General features: G+C 39.2%; 1 protein-coding gene across 1 annotated transcript in view; it reads left to right on the forward strand.

The window, feature by feature from the left end:
- Positions 1-477: 477 nt before the first annotated feature.
- Positions 478-25,238, forward strand: part of LOC121872079 (kinase suppressor of Ras 2-like) — a 45,045-nt gene continuing 20,284 nt past the window's right edge. The window contains exon 1 of the mRNA XM_042374768.1: positions 478-704. The gene's annotated coding sequence lies outside the window, so the exon portion shown is untranslated. The remainder of the gene's footprint in view (positions 705-25,238) is intronic.

The raw sequence follows: 25,238 nt of genomic DNA on the forward strand, positions 1-25,238 counted from the left end.
CTCCCCTCTTCCCCATACCTCCAGGAGACAGTTGTAGTATGGTGGTGGTGAAAGTAAACATCCCTCGTGTCAGAAGTAGCGTGGTGGAAAGTTGAAATGAGAATCAGGCGCTTGGCATCTGCTCCCCTCCTTCCTCCCCTCCAGCAAGATAAAGCATAACTACCACAAGAGAGCTTAATCCCCTCACCACGGCACATGTCCAATTTTTTCATAAATCACTGTACGCGTCTCTCGATCTGTTTGGATGTTTCAAAACACCGTTGCAATATCGAGTGGATGTTTATGTTTAGTATTTGGGTGATGTTTACTGTGGGGGATGTTGTATAATATGATATTTGTGTTGGGAGAAGGATGGAGTAAGCGAGTGTGGGCGGTCAGGAGTCCTGGGAGGGTTGGCGGCGTTGTGGAGGTGGCAACAGTGGGTGAGGCAGGTAAGGCAAGGCAACATGGGCCGGGCCGTATTAGTGTGAGCCTAGACGTGAGAGAGGGAGGGTGCGTTTCTAGTGCCTCCATTCATACACCTCTTGAGGGTATTTTTTTAGTTGTTTTGTTTACTTTTTTTCGTGGTTTATCGTGAAGATTCAGGGTTTATATCACAAGCCACGGTATGCGAGTCGGAGGGTGAAGAGCGCGGGATACACTCGGGCGCAGAGAGCTATCCGGCCAGCAAAGATAGGCTCCGTGTCGAGCCTGTTGGAAGTCGTGTAAGTATACATAGTTCAGCTGTGACCTTTGACCTTCCCTGCTGCTACTGTTCACCTTAACTACCCCGCCACTGTAAACTCCACTTAACCACCTTATCTGTACTACAATACTCCTCGTTTATTTATATACTGAATTTGTTGGATTAAAAACAAAAGTTACTGTTTGGACTAACCGCTGCTATCAAGAGAAAATAAACAAATAAGTAATGCAAATATCTCACTGAATCTTGTAATGTATTTTTCTTCTATTTAATGAAACAAAAACATCGATTTTTCTTTTTTGTAATGAATTTTGATTTTTTTTCATAAGCGCCGTATTTGTTTCTTTTATTACTATTATTATTGTTTCTGTTGATTTTGCATTATTATTTTTATTTGAGATGGTACAATTTTACGTTTTGGTACAAGGTTGAGTTATGGAACAATTGGAAATTTTGTTCCATCTTGCCTCACAAAATCAGTATCAAAGTTTAAAGCAACTCAGCATCGTGGAATATTGACAGTGTTTTTCAGTATAGCAAGGTAGAGCAATACAGTATAGCAAATAATGAAATACTCTACAATTAGCAATCGTCTGGATAAATGTATATCCGTGTATAACGTGAATATAGTTGTTGTATTTTCTATAATAGAGTAATGGTGTATTTTCTATATAATTCATGTATATTTTGGTATATTCTGCTGCTTATGTGGGCTAATATGGCGGTGTTAAGTGTACATGTGTGTGTGTTTCTGTTACTGGGGGGCGAAGGAAAGGTACGGGTGGTGATCGTTCGCCTGGCGGTGTTGTGAGCCTCAGTGGTGACCTTCTGCAGTAACCTTGACCCTTGTAGCCTTGACCATGACCTCCCTCATGTGACCCCTGACCTGTGGGTCCTCGGCAACAGTTGTGTATGGTCATTGTGTCCCCGGGTGGTCTTGTAGCTCTCCCGGCGAGCTGGGATACATACATACATACATACATACATACATACATACATACATGGATACTTATGTGCAAATATAGGTTCATTTCGTGTGTATGTAGATTTATACACCCACTCACTCGCGCACACACATGCACATACCTGCAAGCGCACGCACACACACACACACACACACACACACACAAGACAGTGTACATGTAGTTAGGTGGAATATTTACTTTGGTTTAAAGTTGATGGTGTGAATCTATCCAACACCAACCATCGTCGTCATCATCATCATCATCATCATCATCATCATCATCATCATCATCATCATATCAAAATAACACACTTCAAGAATTGACCTTAACTAATTAGGTTCACGTAACATCTAGACCTTAACTTAACAATGTCTCTTAACTGATGCTAAATGAACATATCTTCCCAGTTAAGGTAAAGGCTAACCGTATGTCTGACGTGTGTGTGTGTGTGTGTGTGTGTGTGTGTGTGTGTGTGTGTGTGTGTGTGTTTTATCGTAAGTTAAGAGTAAGGAGGATTTTTTTTTGTTTTTTTCACTTTTGAGGTATAGTGGAAATACTTTTTTTTGTATTTATTGAACTTTATTTTATTTATTTATTTTATTTATTTATTTATTTATTTATTTTATCCTGAGATCTGTTTTTTCCTCCATATTTCGTTGGATAGAGAAGATGATCTCTTATAAATGGTACTATAGGGGTGAATTGTACCATGATGGGGTCTCGGTGTGTACCCTAGATTGTGCCATATTGTACCCAAATAATGCCAGGTTGAATACTCATAGTGCCACATCGTACCTACAACAGTGCCAAATTACACCATAACAAAATCAGAGTTTATCACTGTAGTACTAGAATATACCATAATTACCATAGTCTACCATAACAGTGCCACTTTGTACCATAATAATGCCATAATGTACCATAAGTGCTAAAGCGTACTGTATTTTTCCATAGAGACAGACAGACAGACAGACAGACAGACAGGCGGATATTAATAGAGTAAGATATTGAATGATACAACCAATGAGAGAGAGAGAGAGAGAGAGAGAGAGAGAGAGAGAGAGAGAGAGAGAGAGAGAGAGAGAGTATATCTCTAAACTCTACGGGTCGTCTCCGCCACATTTCATTACCTCTCATAAATTATCAGATTGAATATCACTTTTATCTTCGCTATTATAATCACTGTAATACTTGTGGTTACTGATAGATAGTAGATAGATAATTTGATAGATTAGATATAGATAGATAGATTGATAGACATATTAATATAGATAAACATAGTTGATTAGTTCAGAAGTGTTTTGTATTACGTGAGTACATAGAGAATAAGTGTATTAGTATTCTGAAACACCTAACCTAACCTAACCTAACCTAACCTAACCTAACCTAACCTAACCTATTGGGTTTGAAAGTGTGTGTGTGTGGTGATTGACTCGATATAGGAATTTATAGCATGGTGGTCCGTTATATGAAATTGATATAATGTTTTGATAAAGGTTTGCATAATTTTGACACGGTGAGGAGGAGGAGGAAGAAGAAGAAGAGGAGGAGGAGGAGGAGGAGGAGGAAGAAGAGGAGGAGGGAGGAGAGGAGGAGGAGGAAGAAGAGGAGGAGGAGGAGGAAGAAGAGGAGGAGGAAGAGGAGGAGGAAGAGAGGAGGAGGAAGAAAAGGAGGAGGAGGAGGAGGAAGAAGAGGAGGAGGAGGAAGAGGAGGAGGAGGAGGAGGGAAGAAGAAGAAGAGGAGGAGGAAGAAGAGGAGGAGGAGGAGGAGAAGAAGAGGAGGAGGAAGAGGAGGAGGAAGAAGAGGAGGAGAGAGGAGGAGGAGGAGGAAGAAGAGGAGGAGGAGGAAGAGGAGGAGGAGGAGGAAGAAGAGGAGGAGGAGGAGGAGGAAGAAGAGGAGGAGGAAGAGGAGGGAGGAAGAAGAGGAGGAGGGGAAGAGGAGGAGGAGGAAGAGGAGGGAGGAGGAAGAAGAGGAAGAGGAGGAAGAAGAGGAGGAGGAGGAAGAAGAGGAGGAGGAGGGAAGAGGAGGAGGAGAGGAGGAGGGGAGGAGGAGGAGGAAGAGGAGGAGGAAGAAGAGGAGGAGGAGGAAGAGGAGGAAGAAGAGGAGGAGGAGGAAGAAGAGGAGGAGGAGGAAGAAGAGGAGGAAGAAGAAGAGGAGGAGGAAGAAGAAGAGGAGGAGGAGGAAGAAGAGGAGGAGGAAGAGGAGGAGGAGGAAGAAGAGGAGGAGGAGGAGGAAGAGGAGGAAGAAGAGAAAGAGTTCGTTAAATTGTTTTTTAAGCCCAACAGAATATTGAACGCCATTTGATAGAGGTGTTGATATATTAAATGATTATACATATATATTTTTTTTTATTTAACTCATTTCGATAAGGTTGGAAGGTCAGTGTTAGTTTATTAATGTATATACGGCTGAATTCGTCTGTCTGTTTCTATGTTTCAATGATAAATCTCAACTACGTAATCTGTTGTTAATGTGTACGTATGATTACATGACCTTGATGACGTATAGTGTCTCCTGATTGGTGTATTGGTTGATGATGTTAAGCTTCTCATTTCTCATCATTCATCTCACCCATTTTCATTTTTTTTTATATATTTCCTCACGTTATCTATCTATCAATCTTTCTTCTCCTTTCTCGTGTCTTCCATTTCCCCCACATCTGTCTTTAACCTTCAACATCTGTCTTTAACCCTCACCTGATTAGTGGATTTAGTTTTTGACGTACCCATTCCTAAATTGGTGGGTTTGGTCCGTGACGTATCCACTCTTAATTGGCTAGTCTTGCGGCGTGCTTCCCTGACGTCACTGCAGACTTTAAATACCCCGAATTCTCGCTGTATGACGTCAGTAGGCGACATGAACCAAGGCAGGTAGCTGGCTGGTGGTGGTCTTAACTTCCCGCCTGTGTTATACCCTCACCCTTAGCCCGCCCGAGATAGGAGGTTTAAGATATTGCATTTAATTACACTAGAGTTTTTAGCGTAATATCAACGACCCCATGTTTAAATGAATGAGATACGGTGCTTATTATCGCAATTTTATAATATGTTTTTAAAGAATATGTAGATAAGAAGAGAGAGGTTATTCTTAGAGAGAAATATATTGAATTTTTCTCGTAGATGGTGATGTGAGGTGGAGTCCAACTAACAAACTGACACTCGACTCCACAACTGCGAAAAATTCAGTCGTGTAAAATGAAGTCAATATTGAAGTGTGACTCGATCGGATACACAGCTTCGATTCTGTACCTTGATTTTGTTCCAATATTTATCCATTTAAGGTCATTTCTGGTTTATGACTTCAGGTGAAAAATTCATCTTAACGAACTTTAGTGAATCTGTTAACCTTGTGTAGTTTAAGGGCGTTCTAAAATCACTTAAGAGAATTTAAACGTAGGAACCTTTGAGACTCGTGGTCCAAGTCTTTACACGAACATCAGTCCCCCCCCCTCCCCCCCCCTCCTCTCCCCCTTCCCCCCCTCCTCTCCCCCTCCCTTCCCCCCCCTCCCCTCCTTCCAAATGCATTTATAATGGCGTAGGTCGTATCGATTTTGCTATTGCGCGATTTGGACAGGATGATGGCGTCTCCTGCTGTTGTTATTATTATTTTGTTGTTGTTATGGTGTTATAGCTGTTGTCCGTTGTTTGTTTGTTTGTTTACCTTGTTACTGTCTGTCTGTCTGTCTGTGTGTGTGTGTGTGTGTGTGTGTGTGTGTTTGTTTTGCTCTCAATGTGAATTTGTTTGTTGTTGTTTATCATTTTTACCTTTGTTTTTGTTTTTTTGAAGTTTGTTGTGGTCTGATGGTGCCAGTTGTGGTGATGGTGGTAGTTGTGGTAGTGGTTATTATAGTGGTGGTGGTGTTAGTAGTAGTATTGGTTGTTGGTTGGTAATAGTGATTGTGGTAGTGATGGTGGTAGTGATGATAATGGTAATAGTGATTGTGGTAGTGATGGTAATGGTAATAATGGTAATATGGTGATTGTGGTAGTGATGGTGGTAGTGATGATAATGGTAATAGTGATTGTGGTAGTGATGATACGGTAATAGTTTGTGGTAGTGATGGTGGTAGTGATGATAATGCGTAATAGTGATGGTGGTAGTGATGGTAATGGTAATAGTGATTGTGGTAGTGATGGTGGTAGTGATGATAATGGTAATAGTGATTGTGGTAGTGATGATAATGGTAATAATTATTGTGGTAGTGATGGTGGTAGTGATGATAATGGTAATAGTAATTGTGGTAGTGATGGTGGTAGTGATGATAATGGTAATAATTATTGTGGTAGTGATGGTGGTAGTGATGATAATGGTAATAGTGATTGTGGTAGTGGCTTACTCAGACCGACACACATACAAGGACAATTAAAACATTTAACAATTAACTCTTTAAGTAATACATCAGTCTTATGTACATATTTATTTTAACATAAAAGTTGATTACATTTGAGTTAATTTATCTAATGTTTTTTTTTTTTTAGAAGTTTCAATGATATTATCAGACTTTATTCCCACTAATTATTTAAGGTTCTTGTTTATTTCACGTCCTAAAGTACAGTAATTATTTAGGCGTCTCGAATCTATAAAATTACCTGTAATAATTGATGGTTAGGTTAAAATATGAAGTTTGAGAGTATTTTGTTGTTGGGGAGGGAGGGAGGGAGGAGGAGGTGGGGGAGGGAGAGGAGGGAGGAAGGGGGGTTAGTGAGCTGGGTGTAATAGAATAGTTATAAAAAAGTTTGACGATCAGGAAGATTCATTGACGTAGTGAGAGTGTTGATATAGATGACCTCTCGAGTCACCTAACATAGTGGTGGGTCAAGGAGTTGAAAGATTGGTGGGGTGGCCTTGAGGATGACCCCCACCCTCCCTCACCCTGTCTTGTTACACCTCCTCTCCTTCTCCCTCCCTCCTTCCTCTCCTTCCTCCCTCCTCACCCTTCCTCCCTCCCTCTCCCTTCCTCCTTCCTCTCCCTTCCTCCCTCCCTCACCTTCCTCCCTCCTCTCCCTCTCCTCCCTCTCCCTTCCTCCTTCCCTCTCCTTCCTCCTCCCTCACCCTTCCTCCCTCCCTCTCCTTCCTCCTTCCCTCTCCTTCCTCTCTCCCTCTCCTTCCCCTCCCTCTCCCTTCCTCCTCCCTCTCCTTCCTCCTTCCCTCTCCTTCCTCCCTCCTCCCTCCCTCTCTCCCTTCCTCCTTCCCTCTCCTTCTCCTCCCTCCTTCCTCCTCCCTCTCTTCCTCCTCCCTCTCTCTTCCTCCTCCCTCTCCTTCCTCCTTCCTTCCCTTCCTCCTCCCTCTCCCTTCCTCCTCCCCCTCTCCTTCCTCCTCCCTCTCTCTTCCTCCTTCCCTCTCCTTCCTCCTCCCTGTCTCTCTCTCGTCCAGTAACCACCGACGAGGCAACTTGGAGACTTCAGACCAGGATTTGTTTATGGTGGACCGGTGTATCAGAGTGGATGAAATAAACACCCGAGTGAGGTTGACGTGGAACAGTTGTCATCCTCGTCCGTGGATAGTTGGGGGATGGTTTAAGGCTTACCAACACCTCATCTCTCAGCACCGACACCACAGTATTTACCTCCTCGAGTCATAAACTGTGAGGCTCATCTACCTAACGTGTTCCTAACTAACCTTACCCAACGTGTTCCTAACTAACCTTACCCAACGTGTTCCTGACCTAACCTTACCCAACGTGTTCCTGACTAACCTTACAACGTGTTCCTAACCTAACCTTACCCAACGTGTTTCACCTAACTTACCCAACGTGTTCCTAACCTAACCTTACCCAACGTGTTCCTGACCTAACCTTACAACGTGTTCCTGACCTAACCTTACCCAACGTGTTCCTGACCTAACCTTACCCAACGTGTTCTAACCTAACCTTACAACGTGTTCCTGACCTAACCTTACAACGTGTTCCTAACCTAACCTTACCAACGTGTTCCTAACCTAACCTTACCCAACGTGTTCCTGACCTAACAACGTGTTCCTAACCTAACCTAACCTAACCTAACCTAACCTAACCTAACGTGTTCCTAACCTAACCTAACCTAACGTGTTCCTAACCTTACCCAACGTGTTCCTAACCTAACCTTACCCAACGTGTTCCTAACCTAACCTTACCCAACGTGTTCCTGACCTAACCTTACCCAACATGATATTCCTGACCTAACCTTGCAACGTGTTTCACAACTAACCTTGCAACGTGTTCCTGACCTAACCTTACCCAACGTGTTCTAACCTAACCTTGCAACCTGTTCCTGACCTAACCTTGCAACGTGTTCCTAACCTAACCTTGCCAACGTGTTCCTAACCTAACCTTACCCAACGTGTTCCTGACCTAGCAACGTGTTCCTAACCTAACCTTACCCAACGTGTTCTGTGCTGCTTACCCAACGTGTTTCCTGACCTAACCCCTTACACCCAACGTGTTCCTAACCTAACCTAACCTAACCTAACCTAACCTAACCTAACGTGTTCCTAACCTAACCTAACCTAACCTAACCTAACCTAACCTAACGTGTTCCTAACCTTACCCAACGTGTTCCTAACCTAACCTTACCCAACGTGTTCCTAACCTAACCTTACCCAACGTGTTCCTGACCTAACCTTACCCAACGTGTTCCTAACCTAACCTAACGTGTTCCTAACCTTACCCAACGTGTTCCTAACCTAACCTTACCCAACGTGTTCCTAGCCTAACCTTACCCAACGTGTTCCTAACCTAACCTTACCCAACGTGTTCCTGACCTAACCTTACCCAACGTGTTCCTAACCTAACCTAACGTGTTCCTAACCTTACCCAACGTGTTTCCTAACCTAACCTTACCCAACGTTTTTCCTGACTAACCTTACCCAACGTGTTCCTGACCTAGCCTTACCCAACGTGTTCCTGACCTAACCTTACCCAACGTGTTCTGACCTAACCTTACCCAACGATGTTCCTAACTAAACCTTACCCAACGTGTTTCCTAACCTAACCTTACCCAACGTCGACCTAACCTAACCTTACCCAACGTGTTCCTAACCTTACCCAACGTGTTCCTGACCTAACCTTACCCAACGCGTTCCTAACCTAACCTTACCCAACGCGTTCCTAACCTAACCTTACCCAACGTGTTCCTAACCTAACCTTACCCAACGTGTTCCTAACCTAATCTTACCCAACGTGTTCCTAATTTTACCCAACGTGTTCCTAACCTAACCTTACCCAACGTGTTCCTAACCTAACCTTACCCAACGTGTTCCTAACCTAACCTTACCCAACGTGTTCCTAACCTAACCTTACCCAACGTGTTCCTAACCTAACCTTACCCAACGTGTTCCTGACCTAACCTTACCCAACGCGTTCCTAACCTAACCTTACCCAACGCGTTCCTAACCTAACCTTACCCAACGTGTTCCTAACCTAACCTTACCCAACGTGTTCCTAACCTAACCTTACCCAACGTGTTCCTAACCTAACCTTACCCAACGTGTTCCTAACCTTACCCAACGTGTTCCTAAACCTAACCTTACCCAACCTATTCCTAACCTAACCTTACCCAACGTGTTATTTCCGTACTGGATTCATTATAGGGACTTTTAACCTAACCTAACCAGCAAGATCGGGGCCTGGGCTGAGATGCCAAAGGTATTCTACTGAGTTAAGACCTGGGGTACAGAACAACACCGGCCAGTGATAAATAAAGACACTGAACCTAATGAGAACAAAAATGCATGACTCTATCTTGGGAGAAACGATGAGATACGCTGATTGTCTCTTGACTGTGACTTTGAGAAACACAACGACACCTTCCTCCACTCCCTTCAAGAGACTCTGTTCCCTGTTTCCAAAGACCCAATAACAACACTTATATAAACATTGTTCTATAATATGTGAAGTAATTATAGTATTGCTTTAGGAAATTATTATAAGAGACATGAGGTACGTGTTAAAGATCTTAATTTTTTTTTTTTTTGTTATATATGCTTTCGTCTACCCACACACACACACACACACACACGGACCCACACACACACACACACACACACACACACACACACACACACACACATACACACACACACACACACACACACACACACACACACACACACACACACACACACACACACACACGGACCCACGACCTGCATATTTAACAACAATAACATCAGCATAAGAACAATGGTATACTGTAAATAACACTACTGCAGATAATTATTGTTGTTTTGATGATAATAATAAGATAAAGAAGAATAACAATGATAATAATGATAATAATATTGATAGATTAGATAAAGTGAGATACCTTTGATGTGTGTTAGAAAAGAAAAAAATAATTGAGAAAGAGATAGTAAGAGAAAGAGGATAAAAAAAAATAGAGAAAAAATTGAAGAATATATAAACAGAGATAAACAAGACATTGGATGAGAAGGGGGGGAGTAGAATAGAAGGAGAAAGAAAGAGAGTGAAGGTAAAACTAGTTAGAGAAAGAGAGAGAGAGAGGAGAAGAACGAGTCAGAGAGAGAGAGAGAGAGAGACAGTAAGATGATGGAGAGAGCCCGATAAAGAGAAAGAACAGGAACGTGAGATAAAGAAGAGAGCCCGATACAAAGAGAGAGAGAGAGAACAAAATCGAATCAGCGAGAGAGAGAGAGAGAGTAAGATAAAGAAGAGAGCCCGATACAAAGAGAGAGAACAAATCGATCGCGAGAGAGAAATAAGAGTAAGATAAAGAGAGCCCGATACCCGATACAAAGAGAGAGAGAGAGAGAGAGAGAGAGAGACACCTCACACATGCCACCTGGGGCAGCATTAACAAAACAAGCCTGGGTCAGCACACGACAGAGGCTGGCTTCGGTCGATCTGCCCTCCTTCTCCTCCTCCTTCTCCTCCTCCTTCTCCTCCTCCTTCTCCTCCTCCTTCTCCTCCTCCTTCTCCTCCTCTTTCTCCTCCTCCTTCTCCTCCTCTTCCTCCTCCTCCATATTCAATCCTCAATTTCAGTCTAAACTCTTAAATAATATCAATCAATCGTCTTTAGTTCTACCACCGTTTTGACTTAAATTTTACAGTTGACTCAAGTTGCATAGATTACCTTACTTATTTGTTCTGGTTTATGTTTTTCCATTAGTTTTTTTTTAGTTTTTTGTTTTTTCAATTTCACTTCTATCTTGCAATCATCAATTTTCAATCTCCCTTTTCAGTAACACGTCATTCATTCAATCAGACTCAATCCAGTTAGTAAAGTTGAATGGTCTGGTAATTATAGAATCAAGATATATAGATGTTGTTTTTGTTGTAATATTTTAATTCTACGTCATCTGTATTACGTCATTCAGCTCACAAGTGACATAAGTTGAATTAAATTTAGTATTGTTTTTGGGTTTTTTCCCTATTATCACGTCAATGAGTTTGCAATTGATCTCAAGAGTGCATAGTGGCTAAATCAGGGAAGGGGGAGGGGTTGGAGGGGAGGGGTTGGAGGTGAGGGGAGGGGTTGGAGGGGAGGGTGGGGGGGAGTCGTCCAGTCGAGCCAAACACCGCCACCATTGACGTCACCCGCCGGCGATGACGTCAGCGTCACCGCAGGTAAACATCAACAATAACACAATGGAGTTGAGCTCCTATTGGTTGGTTGTCTGGAGGGAAAACTGACCTCTGATTGGTTATTTGTCTGGCGGGAAAACTGACCTGACCTTTCATTGGTTGATTGTCTTAAGAAAACTGACCTCTGATTGGTTGGTTGTTTGGGGTAAAACTGACCTCTTAATTGGTTGTTTGTATAGGGAAAACTGACGTCTGGTTGTTGGTGTTGGGGAAGCCTGGCCTCTGATTAGCTGGTTGTCTAGGGAAAACTGATCTGTAATTGGCTGGTTGTAAGGAGAAACTGGCGTCGTATTGATTGGTTCTTAGGTGTGTTGGGAGGAAACTGGGCTATAATTGGTTGGTTTTGTGTGTGTGTATACGTGTGTACTCATAACGTCACGTACTCATTCACACTACAGAAACGAGTACAGTTAATTAATTCACGTAGTACCATAGATACAGACACTCGGCAAACACAGCTCTAAATGGCCTGTAATTCCTGCCAGAGTGCGGTGGTCGAGTGTTTACAGCACTCGCCTCCTGTTCCATAGGTCTGTGGTTCGATCCCTGGGTCGGGTGCAGCAGTACCGGCCGTGTTGCCACCTTGTGTACCGAAGGCTCAGTATGCAGTGTACTATATCCACACTGCTTCTAACTGGCAGTCATGACTATGGGATAGCCTTAAGAATATAATGGAGTCTTATATGCATACTAGAACCTTATTATATGTATAATGGGGTCTTATATGTATAGTACACACACACGCGCACACACACACACGCGACAAAAACACTCGTGCACACTGTACGCTAAACCACTTACACGGGAGGGACACAATCACTGACACACATTTTGACATGTATAAACTGAAGGTAAATGTATACATGTAGACTGTATATGTATACGTTACTCCTCATTACCCGCATGTATGTATACGTTACTTATATATGTGTAAAGTAGCTAATTCTATAAGTGTTTTGTGTTTACTTAATGTTATGTGTACTTTAATTATTCTCTCTAAAGAACTATTCACAAAGTCTTATTATAGGGTAATAGTCAGGGTATTAAACCATCTAGGTAATATAACGAGGAATTATTGAATATTATTAGTGAGAAAATAATTACTAAAAAAAATAATTATTATTGGTTCATTTTCATCGAGGTAATTAGTGTTATAGAGTATAATTAACGTTATAGGGTGTTATATTAGACTCCCAGTGTAATTAATACCTGGAGGTTCTATTACCCAAGTGTAATTAACCACGTTTTGAAAGGTATTATTTAGGTCTAATAGTGACTCTGTGTAGGTAGTGTATGGTAAGCATTATACTGACATACTAGGAATCATTACCCGAGTGTTATTAACTTGTTGGGTGTTATTGCCTTTAATATTGTAAACTGAGCCTAATTAAATGTCATTGGCATTATAACTTAACCTTAATTATGCTTGTGAGGAGACGACCCGAGTATAATTAGTGTATATATGGAATGTATGTTACTCAATTAAACTTTGTTGGAGTCTTATAGATGAGAGTATAATTATAGTCTAATTATTAATATAACTCAAATAATACTCAAGGACTATAGGTTGATATCATTATACTTTTATATAAATTTTAAGTATTATACCGTATATATATATGAGTATAATAGCCTCTGGTATACTGTAGACCTGAGCATAATTGTATACATGGGATATAACTATACTCTATCATACTTTTATAATACCCGAGTATGATAATGCTATTGTATAAGAAACTCAAGTTGTATTATACCCCAAGAAGTGTAATTAAAGCGTTATTAGTAACTTGGGGATAATGATCAGGTTATAAATTGTAGCTACGATACGAGTCAAACTTAATCATACTTAACATAGGAGTATGATAGAAGACCTTAATTATACTTAACATAGGGGCCTTATAGAAGACCCTAATAGTATGATAGATGACCTTAATCATACTTAGCATAGAGGCATTATAGAAGACCTTAATCATACTTAACATAGAGGCATTATAGAAGACCCTAATAGTATGATAGAAGACCTTAATCATACTTAACATAGAGGCATTATAGAAGACCTTAATAGTATGATAGAAGACCTTAATCATACTTAACATAGAGGCATTATAGAAGACCTTAATAGTATGATAGAAAACCTTAATCATACTTAACATAGGGGCGTTATAGAAGACCCTAATAGTATGATAGAAGACCTTAATCATACTTAACATAGAGGCATTATAGAAGACCTTAATAGTATGATAGAAGACCTTAATCATACTTAACATAGGGGCCTTATAGAAGACCCTAATAGTATGATAGAACACCTTAATCATACTTAACATAGAGGCATTATAGAAGACCCTAATCATACTTAACATAGAGGCATTATAGAAGACCCTTGGTAATGAAGACCTTAATCATACTTAACATAGAGGCATTATAGAGACCTAATTTTTACTGGGGCATTAGAAGACCAATAGTATGATGGAGACCTAATCATACTTAACATAGAGGCATTATAGAAGACCTAATATATGATGGGCAATCATACTTAACATAGAGGCATTATAGAAGACCTAATAGTATGATGAAGACCCAATCATACTTAACATAGAGGCATTATAGAAGACCTAATAGTATGATAGATGACCTAATCATACTTAACATAGAGGCATTATAGAAGCCTAATAGTATGATGAAGACCTTAATCATACTTAACATAGAGGCATTATAGAAGACCTAATCTACTTAACATAGGGCATTATGAAGACCTAATAGTATGATGAAGACCTAATCATACTTAACATAGAGGCATTATAGAGGCCTTAATCATACTTAACATAGAGGCATTATAGAAGACCTAATAGTATGATAGAAGACCTCAATCATACTTAACATAGAGGCATTATAGACAGAATCATAATTAACATAGAGGCGTTATGAGACCTAATAGTATAATAGAAGCCTAATCATAATTAACATAGAGGCATTATAGAGACCTAATCATATAACATAGAGGCATTATAGAAGACCTAATAGTATGATGAAGACGTAATCATACTTAACATAGAGGCATTGAGGCCTAATCATACTTAACATAGAGGCATTATAGGAGCCAATAGTATGATGGATGTTTAATCATACTTAACATAGAGGCATTATAGAAGACCTAATAGTATGATAGAGACCTTAATCATACTTAACATAGAGGCATTATGGATCATAATTAACATAGAGCGTTATAGAGGCCCTAATGGTATAATGAAGAGCCAATCATAATTAACATAGGGGCATTATAGAGGCCTTAATCATAATTAACATAGAGGCGTTATAGGACCTAATAGTATAATAGAAGACGTCATATTTAACATAGGGCATTATAGGAGACCTAATAGTATGATAGATGACCTTAATCATACTTAACATAGAGGCATTATAGAGACTAATCATAATTAACATAGAGGCGTTATAGAAGACCTAATAGTATGATAAGACCTTAATCATACTTAACATAGAGGCATTATAAGACCTTAATCATAATTAACATAGAGGCGTTATAGAAGACCCTAATAGTATGATAGAAGACCTTAATCATACTTAACATAGAGGCATTATAAGATCAATCCTTAGTAACATAGAGGCATTATAGAAGACCCTAATAGTATGATAGAAGATAATCATACTTAACATAGAGGCATTATAGAAGACCTTAATCATACTTAACATAGGGCATTATAGAAGACCCTAATAGTATCATAATCATACTTAACATAGAGGCATTATAGAAGACCTAATAGTATGATAGAAGACCTAATCATACTTAACATAGAGGCATTATAGAGACCTTAATCATACTTAACATAGAGGCATTATGAAGACCCTAATAGTATAATAGAAGACCTTAATCATACTTAACATAGAGGCATTATAGAGACCTTAATCATATTAACATAGGGCGTTATAGGCCCTAATAGTATGATAGAAGACCTTAATCATATTAACATAGAGGTATAGGAACCTAATCATACTTAACATAGAGGCATTATAGAGACCTAATAGTATGATAGATGATTAATCATACTTAACATAGGGGCATTATAGAGACCTAATCATACTTAACATAGAGGCATTATAGAAGCCTAATAGATGATAGGCATTTAATCATACTTAACATAGAGGCATTATAGAAGACCTAATAGTATGATAGAAGACCTTAATCATAACATGGAGGCATTATAGAAGACCCTAATGGTTCTTCTAACATAGAGCATTATAGAGACTTAGTATGATAGATGACCTTAATCATACTTAACATAGAGGCATTATAGAAGACCTAATAGTATGATAGAAGACCTAATCATAATTATAGGGCATTATAGAAGACCCTAATAGTATGATGAGACCTAATCATACTTAACATAGAGGCATTATAGAAGACCTTAATAGTATGATAGAAGACCTTAATCATACTTAACATAGAGGCATTATAGAGACCTTAATAGTATGATAGATGACCTTAATCATACTTAACATAGAGGCATTATAGAAGACCCTAATAGTGATAGAAGACCTTAATCATACAACATAGAGGCATTATAGAGGCCTAATAGTATGATAGAGCTAATCATACTTAACATAGAGGCATTATAGAAGACCCTAATAGTATGATAGAAGACCTTAATCATACAACATAGAGGCATTATAGAAGACCCTAATAGTATGATAGATGACCTTAATCATCTTAACATAGAGGCATTATAGAAGACCTTAATAGTATGATAGAAGACTAATCATACTTAACATAGGGCATTATAGAAGACCTAATCATACTTAACATAGAGGCATTATAGAAGACCTAATGATATGATAGATGACCTTAATCATACTTAACATAGAGGCATATAGAAGACCTATAATTGTGATAGAAGACCTTAATCATACCAACAGAGGCATTATAGAAGACCTATAGTATGATAGAAGACCTTAATCATACTTAACATAGAGGCATTATAGAAGACCAATAGTATGATAGAAGACCTTAATCATACTTAACATAGAGGCATTATAGAAGACCCTAATAGTATGATAGAAGACCTTAATCATAATTAACATAGAGGCATTATAGAAGACCTAATAGTATGATAGAAGACCTTAATCATACTTAACATAGAGGCATTATAGAAGACCTAATAGTATGATAGAAGACCTAATCACTAACATAGAGGCATTATAGAAGACCCTAATAGTATGATAGAAGACCTTAATCATACTTAACATAGAGCATTTAGAAGACCCTAATAGTATGATAGAAGACCTTAATCATACTAACATAGAGGCATTATAGAAGACCCTTATTGGTATGATAGAAGACCTTAATCATACTTAACATAGAGGCATTATAGAAGACCCTAATAGTATGATAGAAGACCTTAATCATACTTAACATAGAGGCATTATAGAAGACCCTAATAGTATGATAGAAGACCTTAATCATACTTAACATAGAGGCATTATAGAAGACCTAATAGTATGATAGAAGACCTTAATCATACTTAACATAGAGGCATTATAGAAGACCCTAAAGTATGATAGAAGACCTTAATCATACTTAACATAGAGGCATTATAGAAGACCCTAATAGTATAGAAGACCTTAATCATACTAACATAGAGGCATTATAGAAGACCCTAATAGTATGATAGAAGACCTAATCATAACAACATAGAGGCATTATAGACCCTAATAGTATGATAGAAGACCTTAATCATACTTAACATAGAGGCATTATAGAAGACCCTAATAGTATGATAGAAGACCTTAATCATACTTAACATAGAGGCATTATAGAAGACCCTAATAGTATGATAGAAGACCTTAATCATACTTAACATAGAGGCTTATAGAAGACCTTAGTATGATAGAAGACCCAATCATACTTCATAGAGGCATTATAGAAGACCCTAATAGTATGATAGAAGACCTTAATCATACTTAACATAGAGGCATTATAGAAGACCTTAATAGTATGATAGAAGACCTTAATCATACTTAACATAGAGGCATTATAGAAGACCTTAATAGTATGATAGAAGACCTTAATCATACTTAACATAGAGGCATTATAGAAGACCTTAATAGTATGATAGAAGACCTTAATCATACTTAACATAGAGGCATTATAGAAGACCCTAATAGTATGATAGAAGACCTTAATCATACTTAACATAGAGGCATTATAGAAGACCTAATAGTATGATAGAAGACCTTAATCATACTTAACATAGAGGCATTATAGAAGACCCTAATAGTATGATAGAAGACCTTAATCATACTTAACATAGAGGCATTATAGAAGACCAATAGTATGATAGAAGACCTAATCATACTTAACATAGAGGCATTATAGAAATAATCCCTAATCATACTTAACATAGAGGCATTATAGAAGACCCTAATAGTATGATAGAAGACCTTAATCATACTTAACATAGAGGCATTATAGAAGACCCTAATAGTATGATGAAGACCTTAATCATACTTAACATAGAGGCATTATAGAAGCCCTAATGTATGATAGAAGACCTTAATCATACCAACATAGAGGCATTATAGAAGACCTAATAGTGATAGATGACCTTAATCATACTTAACATAGAGGCATTATAAAGACCTTAATAGTATGATAGAAGACCTTAATCATACTTAACATAGAGGCATTATAGAAGACCTAATAGTATGATGAAGACCTTAATCATACAACATGAGGCATTATAGAAGAATCTATTAACATAGAGCGTTATAGAGACCTAATAGTATAATATAGAAGACCTTAATCATACTTAACATAGAGGCATTATAGAAGACCCTAATAGTATGATAGAAGCCTTAATCATCTAGGGTAGAAGACTTAACATAGGGCTATAGAAGACCTATAGTATAATGAAGACGTATATCATTACATAGAGGCATTATAGAAGACCTTAATAGTATGATAGATGACCTTAATCATAAACATAGAGGGCATTATAGAAGACCCTAATAGTATGATAGAGACCTTAATCATACTTGGGCATTATAGAGTTGAACATGAGGATTATAGAGACCTAATAGTATGATGAAGACCTTAATCATACTTAACATAGGAAGCATTATAGAAGACCTTAATAGTATGATAGATGACCTTAATCATACAACATAGAGGCGTTATAGGAGACCTTAATAGATGATCATATCATTAACATAGAGGCATTATAAAGACCTTAATAGTATGATGGAAGATATAATCATCCTAACATAGGGTATGATAGAAGACCTTAATCATACTTAACATAGAGGCATTATAAAGAGATTAATAGTATGATGAAGACCTTAATCATACACATAGAGCATTATAAGGCCTAATAGTATAATAGAGAAATCATACTTAACAGGCATTATAGGAGACATTAATCATAATTAACATAGGCATTATAGAAGTATCGTTGATGAGTAATCATAATCATAGAGGCATTATAGAGACCTTAATGAGTCTTAATCATCAACATAGAGGCATTATAGAAGACCCTATGAGTATAATAGAGAACCTATCATACTTATAGAGGCATTATAGAAGACCTAATAGTATAATAGAAGACCTTAATCATGCTTATATAGAGGCATTATGAAGACCTTAATCATACTTAACATAGAGGCATTATAGAGGCCTATAGTATGATAGAACACCTTAATCATACTTAACATAGAGGCATTATAGGAGCCTAATAGTATGATGAAGACCTTAATCATACTTAACATAGAGGCATTATAGAAGACCTAATAATTATTGAACCTAATCATAATTAACATAGGCATATAGAGACCTAATAGTATGATGATGTTAATCTTACATAGGCTTATAAAGACCCTAATAGTATGATGGAAGATTAATCATTAACATAGAGGCATTATAGAGGTAATCATAATTAACATAGGGCATTAGAAGACCCTAATGGTATGATAGAAGACTAGCTAATCATAATTAACATAGAGGCATTATAGAGACCCTAATAGTATGATAGAAGACCTTAATCATACTTAATACATAGAGGCATTATAAAGACCCTAATAGTATGATAGGAAGACCAGAATCATACTTAACATAGAGGCATTATAGAAGACCTAATAATTATGATGGTATAATAAATAGAGTATGATAGAAGCCTTATATTAACATGAGATTATAGAGGCATATTGATAGAAGACCTTAATCATATAACATAGGGCATTATAGAAGACCTAATGAGTATGATGAAGACCTAATCATACTTAACATAGAGGCATTATAGAAGCCTAATGAGTATGATGAAAGACCTTAATCATACTTAACATAGAGGCATATAGAGACCCTAATAGTATGATAGAAGACCTTAATCATATAACATAGAGGCATTATAGAAGACCTTAATAGTTTGATGAAGACCTTAATCATATAACATAGAGGCATTATAGAAGACCTAATAATTATGATAGAAGACCTTAATCATACTTAACATAGAGCATTATAGAAGACTCAATAATATGATAGATATTGTAATCATACTTAACATAGAGGCGTTATAGAAGACCTTAATAGTTATGATAGAAGACCTTAATCATACTTAACATAGAGGCATTATAGAGACCTTAATAGTATGATAGAAGACCTACAATCATATAACATAGAGGCGTTATAAAGACCTTAATAGTATGATGGATGACTTAATCATACTTAACATAGAGGCATTATAGAAGACCTTATAGTATGATAGGACCTTAATCATACTTAACATAGAGGCATTATAGAAGACCCTAATGGTATGATAGAAGACCTTAATCAAACTTAACATAGAGGCATTATAGAAGACCTTTATAGTATAATAGAAGACCTTAATCATACTTAACATAGAGGCATTATAGAAGACCCTTATAGTATGATAGAAGACCTTAATCATACTTAACATAGGAGTATAATCGAGTCGTGTATGATAGAGTATAATTACGGTATGACTAACGCACGTCACCTCTCACCTCTGGCCACAGCGTGCGGTCATTCCGGTATTGTGAGTGGGTTGGCCGTCCTCTCCTTCCCTGTGCCACATTCAGCTGCACGTGAGTGACTGACTCTTCTTACTGCACGTATATGACTACTTTTTGCACGTGTTTACCTACTATTGCATGTATATACCTACTATTGCACGTATATCCTTTCTATTGCACGTGAATTATATTTATCGTTTCACTATTATTGCACGTATATACCTACTATTGCACGTATGTTCCGACTAGCACGTATATTGGCATTCTTACATTTGCACGTGCGATTTAAGTTTTGTTGACATACTTGTGCACGTGTATTCTAAGTTCTGCACGTATCTCTCCGTGACGTGCATGTCCCGATATTGCTCTCATAAAGAAGGTATGGAGGTATATATGTGTGTACGTTTGGGTACTTCCTCACGTACTTGTTACCTTAGGACCCGTACTTACGTCCTTGGGTGTTAATTCTGGTATTAGTGTACGTAAGTAGTCCTTTCTCTTACACGTACTTGACTTTCACGTATTGCTTTCACTTCCACGTACTTTCACTGAATATCTTTACGTGCTTTCGATTAGATTGCTTTGTATGGCGTATTTTAAAAGTTAATTTCCTTACGTGCAAATCATTACTTTCTTACTACTTTCATATTAATTACTTTCACGTAGTTTCATAACCATTACTTTTCTTTTACACGCAACTTTCATGTCACTTTCACGTACTTTCCTATCAGTTACTGTCTCCATCATGTCCTCCCGTATCAGTTACTTTCTCAGTATATGAGTGACTTTCCATATATTCTTTCACCCACACCTCCCTCCCCCAGTTGTACCCTTCCCCCACCACCCCAGCATGTGTTGCAACCTTCCCCCACCCCACCACGTGTTGTACCCTTCCCCACCACCCCAGCATGTGTTGCAACCTTCCCCCCACCCCCGTGTTGCAACCTTCCCTCACACCCCAGCACGTGTTGCAGCCTTATACCACCCCAGCACGTGTTGCAACCTTCCCCCCCACCCCAACATTGCAGCCTTCCCCCACCACCTCACACGTGTTGCAACCTTCCTCCACCACCCAGCACGTGTTGCAGCCTTCCCCACCCACCACGTGTTTGCAGCCTTCCCCCACCCCAGCACGTGTTGCAACCTTCCCTCACCACCCCAGCACGTGTTGCAGCCTTCCCACCACCACAGGCACGTGTTGCAACCTTCCCCCACCACCCAGCACGTGTTGCAGCCTAACCACCCAGCACGTGTTGCAACCTTCCTCACCACCCCAGCATTGCAAGCAGCCTTCCCCACCACCCCAGCACGTGTTGCAGCCACCCAGCACGTGTTGCGGCCTCTCCCCCACCACCCCAGCACGTTGCAGCCTCCACCACCCAGCACATGTGTTGCAGCCTTCCCCACCACCCAGCACGTATTGCGCCTTCACCCAATGTTGCAGCCCCCCAGTCCACGTACCACCACTCTCTCCACCATCGATCGCCTCCTGGCCAGTTGTGCCCACCTGTTGCACGGGGGCAGCAGCACACGTGCCCTCCCTCACCTGTGTGTATACGTCTACTTTACGCTTCACCATCTTTGTTGTTATGGTCGGCTTCTTTGCATCTCGTTAAGTGTCTGTCTGTCTGTCTGTCTGTGTTTCTGGCATGTCATTAGGCTTATGTGTATGTCAGTCTGATTCTGTTGATGTCTGTATTTGCCTTTTTCATGTACGTTTGTTCAGGAGTGAGAGAGAGAGAGAGAGAGAGAGAGAGAGAGAGAGAGAGAGAGAGTCTTAAGTAAATTCTTGTCTCTTTTATTTAGTTATAATTCTAAGTTATTATTAATTTGAACATCATGTGATATTCTACATAAAGAAGAGAGAGAGAAGGAGGTAGAGAATAAAATGAAGGAGGAAGGAAAGAAGAGAGAGAGAAAAAAGAGACAGGAATGAAACGGGGAGAAAGAAAGCAAGGCGGAAGTAAATGAGTTACAAAGAGAGAGAGAAAATGAACAGATGAAAAGAACGGAAATGCATAGAGAGAGAGATAGACGGATAAATCAGATAGACGGGGTAAAGAAAGAAGATGAAAGGGTGAAGAAAATAGATAAAGAAGATAACGAGGGAGAGGAAACATGAAGAAAACCCAATAATGGTGAGATAAATGGAGGAAAATGCTGGTGAAAGAGACGAAGAGAGAGAGGGACGCTAACTGGGTGACGTAGAAGAGGAGGAGGAGAATAAAATGTGGTAGATAATGGAAGAGAGAAGAGAAAAATGAAGAAAGAGAGAGAGGTAGAAGAACAGAGAGAGAGAGAGGGAGATGAGAGGAGACGGGAGGTAAGTAGGGGAAGGAAAAGAGAGAGAGAGAGGGACGAAGAAAGAGGGAAAGAAGGGAGTAATGAGAGTGAGTGAGAGAGGAAGAGAGAGAGAGAGGGGAAAGAGAGAGAGAGAGAGAGAGGACGGAGGACGTGTAGGTTCCACTCTCACCTGTTGAGTCAATACAAGACTGCCAGAGAGCGCTAGTTGGAGCATCTCTCACACTCTCCCTCCTCCTCTCACTCTCCCTCCTCCTCCTCCTCCTCTCTCTCCCTCTCCCTCCTCCTCTCCACCAAACAACACGCTCTTGGGGATGGTGTGAGAGGGAAGAGTGGGCAAAGCACCATCGGCGATCAGCAAAATTATATCTTGGGTTTATTTAAATATCGCCTCTTGATATACTCTATGTGTGTGTGTGTGTGTGTCAGTCAATAATAATTTGGCGTGAAGGTGTTTTGTGTGTGTATGTATGTATGTACGTATATATGTATGTAATGTATGTGTGTACCATATATACCTCAGTAAGGGTATTAATATATATATATATGCCCAAGATGACTCGACCCGTTAGCCCACCCAAAAGAAAAATACTGGAGGTAGGTAGAGAGAGGGGCTGGTCGATCACACGGAGCACGTCAAGGCCCAGGAAAAACTAGGTATTGATTCCTTTGAGGCGAGTGTAGCCCAAGGGTGCCCAGGACCTCACCCTGCACTACACCAAATACTGTGTTGATGGCATCTTAGAGAGAGAGAGAGAGAGAGAGAGAGAGAGAGAGAGAGAGAGAGAGAGAATAATTGTGTTGAATAAATTGGTGTACTGTATTACCTTGTGTTTTTTATTTTGTTTACTTCATTATAAAACAACTCCAACACATAATGTATTTACAGAGACGATTACCAGTAATTACTTTAGTCGTTTTCATTTAGTTAATATTAAATGTTTTTTTGCGCAGCAATGTGTACCTAACATTGTGTGTACTGTGGTGTAATGGTCAGCATGCTCACCTCGCATAGCAGACCCGGGTTCGATCCCGAAGGGTGAAACTATGAAGTTTCTTTACGCCATTTGCTTGTCTGCCCAGCAGTAATAGGAACCTGGATGTTTATCGATTTGCAGATCGTGTTTGGAGTAATGGTTTGCCGTGCAGTTGGCGAGTTGTCGGTCTTCTGACTATTCTTGACACTGGGTCATGCAGCTCGTTAACTCAGGATGTGGTTGTGTTGGCGACAGCTTACACCTAAACAAATTCACGCCTAGGCCTGAGGCCGCCATCCGTTGCAACGACGGGCAACCATTAGCTCATCGAAGAGACGTAGACGTCGAGTATATTCTGTGGTGTCTGCTGCTGTACCACTTCTTACAAACCCAATTCATTTCGTTTACACACACACACACACATATATATATAATATATATATATATATATATATATATATATATATATATATATATATATATATATATATATATATATATATATATATATGAATATAAAATCCACAATGAAAATGTATACCTGTTTCATTTTCCTGTGTGATTTTTATATATATATATATATATATATATATATATATATATATATATAAACACGTGCTTTCTCTCATTGTATTTTATCTTTTTATTAACTAGATATTTTGTTTAATGTTAACTGCGTTTTTTAAATATTTTTCCATTCGTATAATTTCGTAATTTTTCAGCCATCAATCACTTTTTTATAAATTTTGACATGTTTAATTATTGAAATACATTTTTTTTAGCATCATACTTGTATTTTACACATTTTTTACTTGCACTTTTCATATCACAATTTGTGCTTTAAAACGTTGAGAAGGTCTGGTCAGTTCTTGTTTGGTCGACTGATGGAAGAGTCACCTCACCTGTCCCCGCAACGTAGCTTTGGCGTACAGAACATTTATACCCAATCAGGGGGCTCCTCACGCTTGACGTCATTTACCCAGAGCCCCGCTGATTCGCCGGTGCCCCTTGGCAATTGGACCAATGGACGAATAGTATGTCCCTGCATCTATCGTTCCGAGATTTAAAATGCATCTTGGGTGCATCCGTGGTGACGTCATAACCTCGAGGGCGGTAGCTCTTTTGGGTGATGAAGGAAGTTGTGTTTACACGAGAGAGAGAGATGACAAAAACTCAAATAAATGAAGTAAATATATAATAAGGGGAATGACAGGGGGAGGGGGAGGAGACGAAGATGGCAACGGAGTGAAGAAAATGACAATGAATAGTGACAGTGATAAGAAAGTGGAGTGAAGACAGTGACAAAGTGGTGAAGACAGTGGCGAGAGTGTAGTGAAGACAGTGGCGAGAGTGTAGTGAAGACAGTGAGAAGAAAAGAGCGAAGTACAAGACTAAGACGTAACTGAAGAAAATTAAAGATAGATAGATAGATAAAGCAATAAAGTTAGCATTGTGGGTTACCTATGTGTGTGTGTGTGTGTGTGTGTGTGTGTGTGTGTGTGTGTCTGTCCGTGTGTGCATGTTCATACTTGGGTGCGTGTATACATCTGTTCGTGTTTACATGTGTACGTTTTTTTTTGGGGGGGGGGCTTTAGTGTTCTTTTGTTTATACTTGTGTTTCTTTACATGTATTCGTTCGTGTTTCTGTGTCCGTTCGTGTTTGTTTTCGTTCGTTCGTCTTTACCTGTGATCGT

This window comes from Homarus americanus, unplaced genomic scaffold, assembly GCF_018991925.1.
Source record: "Homarus americanus isolate GMGI-L3 unplaced genomic scaffold, GMGI_Hamer_2.0 scaffold51476, whole genome shotgun sequence".
NCBI classification, from domain to species: Eukaryota; Metazoa; Arthropoda; class Malacostraca; order Decapoda; family Nephropidae; genus Homarus; species Homarus americanus.